Genomic DNA, 13910 nt, shown 5'->3' with positions numbered 1-13910 from the left:
TTCTTTCTTATACAGCTTTCTATTGTCAGATCAGGGAGCTGGAAAAGGTCATGCATCGAGAGGAAGGTGAAAATTGGGGAAGTAGATAAATATTTTCTCTAATTCAGGGCTGGTGAAATTAATGTAATATTGGCTTCAATGGGCAGTTTCAATCGCTCGTGTACATGTCCTCAGAGATATGACACAAGCGGAAACTGAGCTTCTTGAAAATAAAGAACATAGACGTTTGATTTCTGTCAGTGCTTCTTGGAAAGAATTCAGAAGTGCCTCTTCAACCAATAGTAGGTAGGTTTCTAGAAATCTCTGCATTGGGGAATTCATAGTAAGGACAAAGTACAATCTATATATAGAAATGAAACTGGTTGCTAACCAGTTACAGGGAAATGTCATTTTGTTTGGTCACTAAGGGGCTGTAAAGCAATGAGGTTTGTTTGTAAAATAACAGTAACAATACTAGATGATACTTACATATTTAAGTTCCACACAGTGTTCTAAATACATTTAATTTAATCCTCCTAATCACCCTATGAGGTAAGTACTATAATTATCATCATTTTGCAGGATAAACTTAGAAACAAAAGTTCAACAACTTGCCCACGGTCACACACCTAATAAGTGGTGACACAGGCAGCCTGGCTCCAGAGCCCAGGCTCTTACACAATAAACTCTATAAGATTTCTATATATAAATAATGGTATACATTTTTAAATATAAGGAACCCATATTATTAATAATGGAATATAAGGAACACATATTATTAAAAATTTGAGGTGAGAAATGGAAGAAAAGAAATGGAAGAATAGTGCTACTAACCTCACGAAATTGGACTTTATACTTTCTTTTTTTCAATAATTCCTCATTGTTTCCTTTCCAACTTGTCTTTTGCATGGACTATGTTTTGTTTACTTTTATCTTCCACGATTATTTATAAAACAGATATTCTGTTTCCCATTCAACTCGTACCTATATTAAATTGTTCACAATTAACCTTAAGTGCATTCTTACCTAATGATTTAAAAAGAAAAGCAAAACTTCTAATGCTTTTTTTGTTTTCTCCATGTTCTCTTCTCACATTGTGATCGTAAGTTACAGACTCTTTATTAAAAATTTTAAAACATCCTTTTCAGGATTATTTTATTGAAAACATTGCTTCTTTAGTAAAAAAAAAAAAAAATCTAGCCATCAGCATCAATTCTTAATTCACTTCAATGTTCACTATACTTTATTCATTTATTACTTTGTCTTTACCTTCTATGCTAAATTAGCACTAATCTTTTTCCCTGAAATTTCCTATTCTTGAATTTTTATACTGTCTCACCTCTTAGTGATCTGGAAGCTATCTCTTTGCAATTTTTCCAGAAAATACTCTTAGTTGTATTTTTTGACACCTTGCAGATTTAAAAATGTTCTTCTGTTGTTTATACATATAAGCCAATAATTGGGTAGTCATACAACTTGCAGAATCAAACTTGTTTCTCTTAAAATTGTGTAGAAATTGAACGATGGTCTTAAAAAAGTTCTTGTTCTATATTAGAAATATGAAGGCAATCTACAAGAGCACATATATGTTTTCTTAGATACTTGCAGGAATTTTGTTTGTCCTAGAAATTTAAAAATTTACCAGCCTATGACCAGACATTTATCTCTATTCCTTAGTTTTGCCCCAAAGAAACCTTACAATGTCACTGTGGCTTTTATATGTAGAAAGTTTTCTTCTGTTATAACTTTGATTTTTACGTCTGATCCACCTACTCTACTTTCAGGTGGATCATTTGATTCATAAATTTTATTTTATTCATAAATAAATGAATTATTTTCATTATTTTATTCATAAGTTCAAGAAATATTTATCTAACACTGCTGATAGTATATACTGTGTGTTAAGCACTCTGTTGGGGTAGGATTACAATAAGATGTTTATTGTTCTCAAGGAGCTTACAATCTAAGCTAGAGCTCCACAACTTGCCCATTTTCCTCTTATCCTTTTAACTTTTATTCATTTTCTTTGGATAGTTAGACTAGTTATGAGGTTTATCTTCTGTATCCCTCATTTCTACTTCTGCAAAACAGAAATTTCACCTACTGAATTTTTTATTTAGTCACAATCTATTCTTATTTTTACCTGTTCTTGTTAAATTAAAAACAATACAGTCTGTCCTGCTATATTGTTATAATTGCATTCCTAAGACACCTCGTATTATCCAAAGGTTATTATAAAAAAACAATTATTTCAAGGAGAAAAGGGGCTAGGGGCTAAACAGTTTGAAATGCACAATAATAAAATAATTTTTACTACAGTAATTTTAACAAGTGTGCTTTTAAATCTGTTTTTAACTCAAATTACAACTAATAAATTTTTCTTTCAAAATCAATATAGTGCTCAACATTACTGACCAAGTAATATTAGACTTACAATGTAAAGTAAGACCACATTTTAGACAAGGAGTTCTTAGGACCATGAAATAAATTATATCACAGTTTGCAACTATCCAAGGTAAGGAAAGGACTACAACACCAACTGAGCAGCCAGCCATTCAAACAAATCTATTCCAATTATTTTTATGGAATAATTTTGCTTCCACATGTATAACTCTAGTTCTAGATAGGCCATCATGTTAAAACTAACAATAGCCAGTAAAATGCAAACGATATATCTTAATTTATCAGTGGTGTTATCTCGATATATCTTAATTTATCAGTGGTGTTATCTCCAAGTCCATCTACAGAGGAAAAGCTCCCATGCCTTCAATGTACTTCCGTGAAATTCCCCTTTTCTTAGAAGCTTACGGAGCCAGCTTCTAGCACTTACCAAGAAAGCAAAGGAGAGAACAAAAAAGGAACAAAGGAGAACATTTTGTGATGCTTGTATATTTCAAGTCATTGGTGCACAAGGCCCAAGAAGCCATCAAAGGGAAGTCTTATGTTTGACCATTAAAATGCAGAAATGCAATTCCACCCAGGAGTAACTTTTACTCTGCTATAGCATAGGAAACTCCCAAGGTATGTCAGGGCCAGCAACACTGAAGGCCACAGAAACATGTTACAGTATGAATGTGACAAAGTAGACTCTTCATTCCTTCCAATATCTGGAATATGCTTAGTTCTCATATTTTTACTGTTGATGCATAAAATTCTTCTACAGATGGTTTTAAAGCCTTTAAAAAAGTAATTCGGTGGAAGAGTGTATTCATATATTGCAGCTCATTCAGTGTCTTTGCAGAAGTCCCCCAAATTGGAATCTTAAACTATGCATATTGGGATGAAAAAAAAAACCCAGCTTAAAAACAGTTTTGTTAAATGTCTGTTTTTCTAATTCAATGAATGATTTAAAAAATTAACTTCATTGTTTTTTAATTTACCATCTGTTAACTCAATAAATATGAGTTCTTAAAGTTAACCTAATTGTCTTGAAATTTGCTGTTTTTGAAGCTGATTAAAGTTATTTAAATTAATTTTATTGTATATTCAGACTAGAACAAGGCATGTCTGCATTTGGATAGATCTTGGCTAATAATTCACAAATAAATTTGCCCATTTTAAAAATGGACTAATTTTGTTTATGGTCCTTAATATATATCAGTCAACTTGCAGAAATGCAGAGGTGCTGAGGTTAGATAACCAAAGAGATAGTACATCAATACATCAAAACTTGTAGCCATTAAAAACTGACCAAGTACAAAATTTTCATCAACTCTGTCTCTTGTCTAATAAAGAGGAAACGTGGAGTGAGTATCAACTAGAATGCAATTTCTTTTCACCCTACATTCTCATAGATGAAAGGAGCTGCTATGTTCTTTAAACATTGTCCTTCCTCTGGTCACTTTATTGGATTAAGTGTGGTCATGGACCCAAGTGGACCGATCAGACTCTTCCTTGAGAACTGTGAAAGACAGAAAGATGGTCCTGTCTCTGGATGGCTCCATTGGAACATCCATGGCTCAAGAACAACCTGCAACCATGTTCTGCTACGTAACTGAGGAGAGAAGCAGTTGGACAGTCATAAGGAAGAGAACCAAAGAAGAGATATGGAGAAAGAAGATTGACTGGGTTCCCTCTAGCACTTCAGGACTTCTGTTCTGGGAGGCCGCATTGCACCACTGACTTTGGATTCCATGAAAAGCACCAGTCTGCTTTTCTTTTTTTGCTTAAGCTCAGAGTCAGCTTCTATCACTTACAAGTCAAAACGACTTGAACTAGTGCACAAGAGAGGAAAACCTCCTGATGGCAATGATTGTTTGATCATGGATTCCCAGGCTTTACTCCTTCCCCTCTTTCCTTTAGATGAGGAGAAATTTTTTATTTTAACATGTAATTTATCTATTTTTTTCTTTTATGATTATTGATTTTTTTGGCTTCTCTAAGAAACCTTTGTCTATCTCCAACTTATGTTTTAAAACATAAAGCTCTACAAGCTTTAGGGCTTTAGCTTCTACATTTATAGCTATAATCCGTTGCCAATGAATTGTTGTGTATGATGTGAGGGAGAGGTCAAGGGCTTTTTGTTTGTTTGTTTGTTTTCTCTATGGATGTCTAGTCATTCTAGCACCATGTGTTGAAAATACTTTATTTGGCACATTGGGTTGCTTTGGAGGAGATGAAAATGGGGAGGGAGGGCATGGAGAGGCCATCTGAAACTAAACTAATGACTTAATAGTAAAATGAAGAGGTAGACATTTTATTTTGCTAATCTTATTAATGAGTTTAAGAAAACATAGTAGTCTCTTCATGTAACAAAAGAATGGGCTGACGGTCCATTTATTAGAATTCACTTTTTCCATGAACTTGCACATAATGCACCTAAAACATAACTGATGACCAATAGTTAACTCAGTTTTCTGTTCTATGCTGTTGCCAGCTTAACCCTTTACACTGTCTGTATAATGTGCATCCATTCGTGTTCTAAACATTAACTGATATCTAGACTAGGACTGTATCCATTAGATGGAACAGACTACATTTGCCCAAGAATATTAAATAAAACCAAACTGAAAACCAATTCAAAGTAGGATATAACTGTTGGTCCTGCTTGTTTGTTTGTCTGTCCCACTTTTTTGCACCGTAACTGGAGCTTTTATTGTCCTTTCATTTGCGTAGGCCAACTTCCAAGTTATCTCATGAAGATCTTAGAATAATGATATTATTGTGTTTGAGATGACCCCAAAGTGTGAATGATTCTCAGAATCCATTGATTCTCAACGTGCAAGTCACAGGTGAGCTGCATATAAATCACCTTCATGGTGCACATAGAAAGTGCTTAATATTGGCCAAAAACGCTGGGGTAAATGGTTGAGGCAACTGGCTCAGGCACTCTGACCATCCTAAGCCCTTCCCAGGCCCTGTTGGGTCACCTGAAAGGTTGAAGGCCTCAATATCTTGGTACACTGGTCATCTGTTTGTAACAGAGCAGTTGGTTCATTCTCACCTAAGTACTTCTAGGAAATGTACAGTAGTGGATGGAAATCTACAGTTTTGGCCAATAGGCATCCATTTTCCCTATTTCTGGGAAATTATCCCCAATGTATCTTGGAGAACTCCCAGACTACCTGATTTGGGTAGTGTGGCTACACTCTCAAATCCAAGGTGGGCATGTGACCCAAGGCTGGTGAGTTAAAGAACTGCAGCCCCTGACCAGGGTGATCAGTGCAGGTCTGGGTACAGGATGCAATTTGATCCAGTCACAACCAGGTGTAATTTCTGGAAACTTTGAGAAAGAGGAACGCTCTTTGTGCTGGGGTTTCTATGTCAGAAGAATGGAAGCCTGGAGGGAGTAGCTTACTCTAGTAAAGGGACAACCAGACTGAGGATAAAGTGAAAACAGAAGAAAAGAGGACCAAGAGATAGTTGGTGACATTATCTGAGCAGCTAGATCTAATTATGCCTAAAGCAGGCCTTACACTGTATTTTCCAATTTATGTGAGTATGTGTGAGAATATGTATGTAGCAGGGAGAATAAACAATGAAACAAACCTTCTTTTTTGAGTTGGATTTCTGCCCCTTACAGCCCAAGTTTCTCAAAGCAATGTGGATTGCTGGATCCCAGCTTATTTTTTCTACCGAATCTGAATTTAAAGACACGGAGCCAAGGAATCTGCATTTTAAATAAGCATTCTATTTAATTCCGAAACACACTAAAGTTTGAGATCTACTGTTCCAATTTCATGGGTTAGGAAACTGAGACTAATAAAGACTAGGTGTCTTTCCCAAGATCATTCAACAGCACATATTTATTCTAAGTAGGTGGGAACGATGGGTGGGAAGACATCAACAAACTAGCTGATTAGTTATAGAATCAAAACTAGAATTCAGTTACGCTCTTGTCTTCCTGGTGACTTTGATCTTCCCAAGCTTCTGCTCTAATACCTTGCTTCCCTATTCCAACATATTTTTCATCTAAAATGGGAACATTGGGCAGCATTCACAGTGTATCAAAATAGGAGGTGCTTTAATAATCTTAGGTCAGTGTTACTAGTGTGGGTGGTCTGGAATTTGGAAACATTTCCATCAAAGCGAAGGAGGAGAAGGAGCTGTAGAACTAAGCAAATGCTGTCTCCAGGCAGTCCTCCCCCCTCCCCTTCCAAGTCTCAAAGATTCTTGTTTTTGTTAAAAATGCTTGCAAGGGGACTTCCCTGGTGGCGCAGTGGTTAAGAATCCGCCTGCCAATGCAGGGGACACGGGTTCGAGCCCTGGTCCGGGAAGATCCCACATGCCTCGGAGCAACTAAGCCCGCGTGCCACAACTATTGAGCCCGCGAGCCTAGAGCCCGTGCTCCGCAACAAGAGAAGCCACCACAATGAGAAGCCCGCACACCTCAACGAAGAGCAGCCCTCCCACTCGCTGCAACTAGAGAAAGCCCACGTGCAGCAACGAAGACCCAACGCAGCCAAAAATAAATAAATTTATTAAAAAAAAAAAAAAAAGCATGCAAAACGTTGCGTTCAATTCCAGTGTATGTATAACTGTTTTAAAAGGAAAAGAATTTCTTCCAAAATCTTGAAGTAAAAAAATAAGTACTCCAGAAATAGAGGCCATCATTATTCTCCGGCTTTGTGTGCCCCTGGCACAGCAGCAAATCACCCAGGAGGGACTGGCTTCTACCCCACTTACATTCCAGTCAATTCATTTTCTATTCTTGTTTAGATCCCAGGGTTTCTTTTCTACTAGAATCATAATGACAACAACAACATTATGTTGTTGAAGAAGCAATTGTTAGCCTTTATTGAGTACTAGCTGTTTTGAAACCCTGGGCATTTACTCTCTAGAGGAGGTGGGTACAATTATTATCCCCATCATAAGGATGAGGAAGTTGAGGCAGAAAATTAGGAAATTTGTTCAAGGTCATACAGGCAGCTGAACCAGGATTAGAATCCAGGCAGTCAGACACCCAAGGCTGCTTTGCCTGTATGTATTAATTTACTCTGAAATTCATGTAAAATATTATGATTTGCTCATGCTGCTCCTTTGTCTTCAAAACTCATGGAACATATTAAACGGGTGAACTTTATTGTATAGAAATTATACCTCAAGAAAGCTGAGTAAAAAAATGACAATCTGTAGAGCAAGCTGTTGAGAATTTAAAGATTTGATTGCCCGGTGAATTGAGTGGCTTTAAGAATCTGGATGTGCCCATGGGAACAGAACCTACAAGAAAGCAATCACATACCTTATGAGAGAATACCTAGTGTTTCTAAAGTTTTACAGGCATTTATGGGAGAGTGTGGGGTGTTCTTGCAGACTGCTGACTGTGGAATGGCAGGCAAGTATGGTTTCAAAGCAGGAAAGGAGCTGGGAAAAAGGAGGGTTTAGTGCACTCAATTTTTTAAATTGAAAAATTAACATCATTGAGACAGTCTTAGGCACATGGATATAGGACAGACTGAGTTATAATATACTCTGATGGACAGTAATAAAGAATTTGGCTTTCACTAGAAACATACATAAGCTATACAAATGGGTCTCTGTAGTTCCACAGAGCCTGAGAATACAGTTTTAGGGCCCAGTACAAAATCCATCTGTTTAGCTGGCATTCCTCAATAAGGTGGAAAGATCAGGAAGTTTAGTCCCAGACAATACATATTCTGATGCCTGCTGATCTTTGTGTCCCGCACTGAATGATTTACGCATTTTAGAAATCCAATAATATGTATCAGAGAATGATACAGAAAAATTACGTCTGATCAAGAAAAGATCATTGTGCATCCATGTTGCTGCAAATGGCATTATTTCGTTCTTTTTTATGGCTGAGTAATATTCTATTGTATATATGTGCCACATCTTTATCCATTCATCTGCCAATGGAAATTAAGTGAAGTAAGTCAGACAGAGAAAGACATATCTTATGATGTCACTCATATGTGGAATCTAATTTTAAAAAATTGTATAAATGAACTTATTTACAAAACAGAAACAGACTCACAGATTTTGAAAACAAATTTATGGTTACCAAAGGGGGAACGTGGCAGTGAGGGATAAATTAGGAGCTTGGGATTAATGTAGACACACTACTATATATAAAATAGATAAACAACAAGGGCCTACTGTATAGCAAAGGGAACTCTACTCAATATTCTGTAATAACCTATATGGGAAACGAATCTGAAAAAGAATGAGTATATGTATATGTATAATTGAATCACTATGCTGTACACCTGAAATTAACACAACATTGTAAATCAACTATACTCCAATAAACTTTTTAAAAAGTCATTAAAAGAAAAGACTGTTTTGCTCTTGAAAAATAAACAGTCTAGCAAAGGAAGTGTATAACATAAGGAGTACTCAAAATATGTGCCCCCCTTCTAAAACTTCAGTTTTCTTTTCTTTCATTCATTAGCTCTGCAAATATTTATTGGGTACCCCCTATATACATGGGAAGTTGTGTCCTATAAAATGGGCAGTGTTATAAAGGGCTTTGCATCATCGCTCAGAGGGTTATGTGGTATCAACTAGACCCTCCCGGCTCCAGCCTTTTCCTACCCACTCTGCCACCAGAGTGACCTTTCTAAAGAGATCTGATGGTGTTACCCCATCCTTACAAGCTTTAATGACTCCTTATCTCATGAAGTAGGAAACATTCGACTGACTGGGGGTCCTTAAGCTGGTTTTGACCTGTAGACGTTTTCCCCCCACATGCGTTCTTTAAAATGTGGATAAGTCCTCAACATTTAAGATTTCAATTTTTCATAGCAATCTGAATCAGTAGCTTCTCTTTAAAAGCTGGAAGATCTGACACTTGGTACCATTGGCCTTCCCCATTCCATTTAGGCAGAGAATCTCTCTCCTGCTTGCCATCGTCCCTACCAATGCTTATGGTCTCAACTCCGTCTGCTTTGCTCATTTACATTCGTGCTTGGACCAAGGTAAATGCAAGAGTTTGCAATCCCTTGATGGATGGGATAATGCCTAAACTCTATAGAGTATGTCTTCAAGGTCCTTCACAATTTGAAGCTCTTTGGTTTCATCCTTTGCAAAGACCCCATGTCCCAGCCACACTGAATTCCCTGTAGTCCCCTAAATGACAAGCTTTGTCATCCTCAGTGCCCTGACTCCTGCTGGACTCTGCTTGAAATATCTTCCCTCCATCTTCCTTTTCTGCCTAAAGGAATCTCATATATCCTCAAGACTTAGTTCAATTCCTCTATGGAACTTTCCTCAATCCTGCCGGAGAGTTATTTGCTTCTACCCAAGTGTTCCCATAGCACTTTGTGCCTCTACTAGCATTGCAATTCTAATAGAATTCAACATTCAAAATTCTTTCTGCATCTGTCCAATTGGAAAATGTATTTCTTGAAAAGGAGGACTCTACCCACCTCTGTATCCCCAACCCTTAATAGGGTGCCCGGCATCTAGTAGGTACACGATGAATGTTTACTGAATGAACAAAAATATGGATGAATGTATGAATGAATGAATACTTCTAAGAGAATTTTTTTGTGTGTGTCACAAGATTGTGACATTTAAAATAAGGGAAGTAATGACTCAAGACCAAATTTCAAAGTTTGATAATGATCATGACATCTTCTGATAACAGTTCGAGACCAAATTTCAAAGTTTGATAATGATCATGACATCTTCTGATAACAGTTCTTAAAAGTTCCTGTTCATTGTACCCTTTCCAGGAAAACAAGTCTTGAGAAAATACAGTGTATATAATATTAATAAATGTATAAAGAGTGACTTAAAATTGATAGGGCGCCACATTTTGGTGGGGGAGGGGTGGGTTATAGGGCTGCATTCAGAGAGTGGATGGTGAAAGAAATCAGAGCATGTCTCCCTTTAAGCTGGTGGTCTCTCTGGCAGCGTTTACCCTGAGGAGTGGAACATTTGGGCCCCAAAGTGGCAGGAAGAAATCAGTTAGCTGGAGGCGATCATGTGGACACAAGTCACTATGAATATATCAGTTTTTAGAGCTGTGTACCATAGTTCTCCACTTTGGGGCACAAGGTAGGCTGCTCTCTTTGGCCTTGTTGTGATGATTCCATGGAGCCATGTCATCAGTCTTGGACAATGAGTTGTGAGTACAAATGATGTGTGTCACTTCTGGCCGCAGCATTTAAATACCAGTACGAGACTCTCCAGAGTGATCTTTATTTTTACCATAGCAACATGAAACATTCAAGGTGGCAACTATTCCATCTGCCTGCGACCCTAAATGAGGAGACATGGAACAGACCAGTAGACCTGCAGTGGACTCATCGCATAACCAAGAAGACAACTTTTGCCATTATAGGTCATTAAAAATTGGAATTGTTTGTTACTCTGGCATAACATATGCCTATCCTGACGAATACAATAGATTTGCTCTGCTTTGCAGCAGGTGGCAGAATTAAGACTAAAGGCTGGAAGTATTAGGAAGACCGATTCTGTGCAATTTAAGAAAAAGATGTCATAAAGTGTACAAAGACGGAATTGACTACTTAGGATGTTATTCATTCACACAGTGTACACTGAACTCTACTCTGTGATAAGTATTCTGTAGATAAAATGCTTGCCTCTATGGAGGTAAGTGGTGAGTTTCCCTTCACTCAAGATGTTTGTATTGAAGTCCCCTAAAGTTTTCACTCAACAAATCAACTTTAAAAATGCCTTCCAACCTGGAACTTCAGGACGTCTATTTCCTCCAGTCTAAAAAGGAAAAAAAATCTATGTAAAAAAAAATATTCCTTTGACTCAAACCATTTACTGATCTGCTGAGTTGTCTTTTCACATTATAATGTCATTTTCCCAGCAAGTAAGTTCCTTGCAGGCCAATACTATTTTATTCTTCCTTTGCATCTTTCTCATATTATTTAGTAGGTAATATTTTACTGTCTGTTCTCCTAGGAAGATAATGAGCTTTTGACACTAGCTATTATTATTGACCAATTGATATGTTTCAGATTTAGTTGTCTTTCAACCATTTAAATTAGGTTTGGACTTGTTAAAAAAAAAACTAGGAGCACAAATGTATTACCCTAATAACTTTCAGGCAAGATGATTTTTCCTTCTGAAAAAAAAAGCCTTAGCCCTGTACTATTGAATTTGTGGCCAATTACAATATTTCATTAACTTCTTAATCCAGTAAGTATTTAATGTATTCCTACTATGTGCCAGGGGGCAGGGTTTACATAGAGTTTACCAAGATATGTTATTTCATGCACTGTACCCATCATTACATAATTCTATATTATAACAGCGCCTATGAGTTCTCTGTATAAGACTATTTCCCCGGGGGAAGGCAAATTCAAAAGGTTGGGGCAAAATGTTCCCTTGGTTTAATGCAGAGGACCATATCACACCTTAAATTCTGGGGGCCTGGTTGATAATTTGGGGGAGTAGATGAGTACGTAAGAGTGTGTAAGGGAGGAGAAACAATCTTTTTTTTATATTTCGATTTCTGCTAAGCTTCATTTCAGGCTTTCAGAATTGGAGAATCAGCTGCCTGCTTCAAGAAATTGCTAATAAGCAGTAATTAAAGACTGAGAATTTATTCTTTCCATTCCAAACCTGATGTCATTCCCAGATGGAGATACTGGTACTAGTTAGGCAATTCAGCATTTTGGTAAATGAAGGCAGGAGGATTTGGTGTCTCTTGGACCCTGTGGAAACAGAAAGTGACCCAGGAAGGAAAACTTGTGTTTTATTTTGTTTTGCCCATTGCAATCATTTATACCTTTTTGCTTTAGAACCAGAAGCTGAGGTGGGCACCTGTGTCTTAAAAAAAACCGAGGGGCTAGTTCTCTAAAAGAACGCTAATTCATAAAATTTCTACATTCTTACGTCTTTGGAATTGTCAACTCTGCATAAAATGACAATCAACTGAAAAAGACGGATAAATTCCAGTGAATTCAATACCCATTGATAGAAAAGAACAGGCATATCAGAAACCACAGTGAATACAGGCAGTATTAGCCTTTATTTAGAAAAACCACACAAAAAATACAGCACAGTTGATGTGCTGTCACCAGGAGTTGAACGTAGAATCAATCACTGTGTAAAAGGTAAAATAAGAGGGCACAGATATCAGGATTTTCCCAGCGTGCTTTATTCATAGACATCTGACAGAAGAGGACCTAACAGAGCTTTGAGGAAAAACTGAATTCTCAGCCCACTGCCACTTTCCAGGAACTTCACTGCAAAACAGTGCTCTGCGCTGGCGGGATGGAGATCTTAGCAATCTCCCTCCTGCTCCCATAGTTTCCTGCTCTCTAAATACAATTATTTATGGGGTCTTAATAAGAGAGCGAGCCTTGTGTGAAAGGAACTCAAAGTGCAGCTTCTAAAAATACACCGAGGCGCCTCTACCGTCCTTATTGTTACAAACTGACGTTTTGCAGTTCGAGCTTAACGACCACACACACACACACACACACACACACACACACACGAAGAGAGAAAGTAAAGACTGTGTTTTTTCTTTCTGCGATTCTCTTAACTTTGAGTAAACAGTAGTAATTTCCTATTGTCATACTCAGTGCGCATTTCCCAAAGACAACACAACACAAAAGACCTGTTAGCTCCCTTAGAGCTGGGGGTAAGAACGGCAGGAAAAGAAAGCAAAGTTGACCGAGTTCCAGTTTCTCCTTAGCCTGGGGTCCTGAATCTCCAGTCACCCAGATCTTGCAGAGGTGTCTGGAGTTTCACTCCCCTTTTGGAAAGCTTTCCTCGCCCCTTCTCCTCTCCGAGTCCGCTGTCATTTAATCCTCCTCACTTGCCCTTTTTGCTTCCCGCTTTTTGGAGAAATTGGACCTCAGTTTAGGCGTCTTTTGCCAATGGGTTGAAAAGAAGTACAGCTGCCGACGGGAGGATATTAAATAAATGAGCAGGGGCGCGGCGTGGGGGGTCTGCAAGAGGGCCCCCTCCTCCTCCTTCCGCCACGTGCTTCGCAGTTGGGGTGCAGCGCTCCTGGATGGGGTGCTGAGCGGGGCGAGGGTGGGGTGAAGAGAGGTGCACCGAGCAGGCTGGAAGGGAAGGAGGCCCTCTAGGAAAGATCGTCTCGACCGAACACTGACGAGAGAAAAAAGCTGGCCCACATGCCCCTAGTGGGGAGCGATCCACCCCACGGAGGCTGGCTTGGGGCGGAGGGGGGGGGGTGCGTCGGGGCCTCTCACCTGACTTCCTCCTCCGCTGGCACACAGCTACAATCATCCCCTTCCCGCTCCCCGCTCCCCCCACCCCCCAGGCAAAAAAAAGCCCAGCCAAACAACGAACAACAAGAGGAAGCCGCAGGCGGCTGGAGGAGGGGTGCGCGCGCTGGGGGCCCGGGAGAGGTGAGGGGGGGTGGTTGGCGGGCATCAAGAACCGCGCCGCGCACCGCCACGCGCTCCCCCAGGCGCCCACACTTACCCTCGCGGCCGAGGGTCCGGTCTCCGGCGCCGATCGCAGCGCGCGCCCCTCGTCCGCCCGCGCCCCTCCGGCCCGCTGCCCCCCACACC

Source organism: Eubalaena glacialis, chromosome 6, assembly GCF_028564815.1.
Source record: "Eubalaena glacialis isolate mEubGla1 chromosome 6, mEubGla1.1.hap2.+ XY, whole genome shotgun sequence".
In the NCBI taxonomy this organism is placed as follows: Eukaryota; Metazoa; Chordata; class Mammalia; order Artiodactyla; family Balaenidae; genus Eubalaena; species Eubalaena glacialis.
Note: the sequence above shows the minus strand (reverse complement) of the source record.